This window comes from Vidua macroura, chromosome 1 (genome assembly GCF_024509145.1).
Source record: "Vidua macroura isolate BioBank_ID:100142 chromosome 1, ASM2450914v1, whole genome shotgun sequence".
Taxonomy (NCBI): domain Eukaryota; kingdom Metazoa; phylum Chordata; class Aves; order Passeriformes; family Viduidae; genus Vidua; species Vidua macroura.
In genome coordinates, this window is record NC_071571.1 from 44,163,443 (window position 1) to 44,165,167 (window position 1,725).

The following is a 1,725-nucleotide window of genomic DNA, read 5'->3' on the forward strand; positions in this document are numbered from 1 at the left end:
TGTGCTGGTGATAGGTAGGATTGCTGGGGAATCACTGGGTCAAAGCAGCAAAATCCTCTGCTTTCCTGGAGAGCTGGCATCAAGCTCTGGGTTTCCACCTTTAATTCTGAAGACAGCACATGGATCATATTTATTTATTTATTTATTCCTTTTCCCACTCCATAACTCACCATTGTCTGAAAAATCAAAGGGAAGTTAAATAAACCAAGCGTGATTGCATTGCTCAGTTTGGCAATCCACCGTCTTTAGGCTGACTTCAGGCTGATAACTTCTTGTTTAGTCTCAGAGCCTTCCTCTTTCTTTCTGCACATCTTGGCATTTCTTTAAAAAACATTGTAAAAATACCATTTCTTAAAATAACACTTTCTTGGGGAGAGTGACAAACAAAGTTGCCTTATATCACTTGATTAGGCAGACTGAATTTTGAGAAAATAATTTAATTTCAAGTGACACTCATGCTACACTTAATTTTAGATAACAAGTCTGGAGTCTGGAAGTCTACTTATAATTGAAAATTACAGAATTGAGCATAGAGAATATATTTCCACCAAATAGAAAGAGAAAATGTGGTTTGGTTGTTTTTGATTTTTTTTTTGTTTGTTTTTTTTTTTTTTTTTACTGTAGATTGTGATGAATGTTCAGTAGCAAAAAATGGAATATTTGAGTAATTATGGGAAAATTGCTCAACAGACACACTCTCCTCCACATTTTCTAAGAAACAAAGTGACACTAAGGTCCACAGAGGAAGGCCCTACTCTTCTCCCTGACAATCTGAGACAACTTTTTTGTGTTAGTTCAAAAGTGAGAGTGTTTCTTCAGATTTGACATATTACCAGTTCCACCAGAGTACTACAGAAATAGGGCTCCACTGTCATTGACTTGTTTTGCAAGACTGGTCCTTGATTTTTTTTTGTAAGGTGATCTCAGCTTCATTATTGGCAACAGTCCTTTTTCCACTCACTTAACTCTAGTCCACAGTGCTAACAAATTCTCATTTGCTTTTGCAGCAGATGATGACAGGGATGCCCAGGTAAAGGACTCAGTTGTCTGATGGACATTTTGTATCCCCAGTGCATTGTTACTGCATGAGTAACAAGGATAGTTGGAGGCTGTGCCGTGCACATGGGAAATGTGTCCTCTGGGACACATTAAGTCTGGGTACAACTGCAGTTTTCTCTGGGGAAATCAGCTGTGGTGGGATAGGCCCCAAAGCTTGAGGAACGTTGTGTTAAGCAGCATGGGCAAGTGATTATTTTGTCCCCAGAGCCATTGTCTGTGATAGTGTAGTCATGGTTGGTGTTTACAACATGTGGCAAGCAGGGCATGGGTGAGAGGCAGGGACTTACCATGCTCAGATTGATCATGTTGTATTTGGACCAAGCACAGGGATATCCAAACACACACTTCTAGTTCCCATTGTTCCAGTGAGTGCTGATGTCCATTGCTCAGAGCCCTTGGGGATGTGCTCTGTGAAGGGCTCCACTGAGCTCTGGCATTTGGCTGAGGCCAAGCCCATGGAAATTGGGAGATACACCCACTGGCATATCTCTAATCCTAAAGGATGGACTAGAGATCCTTCCTCTGATTATTGCATGCTATAAACACAGAGTGAACAGGGGACACTAAACACATGTTCAGAAATAACTCCTTTTTTAAAAAAAACAGTGGGAATTTTATTACATATGAAAGCATAGTTAAAACATTTGTTGCAATCAATAACCACAA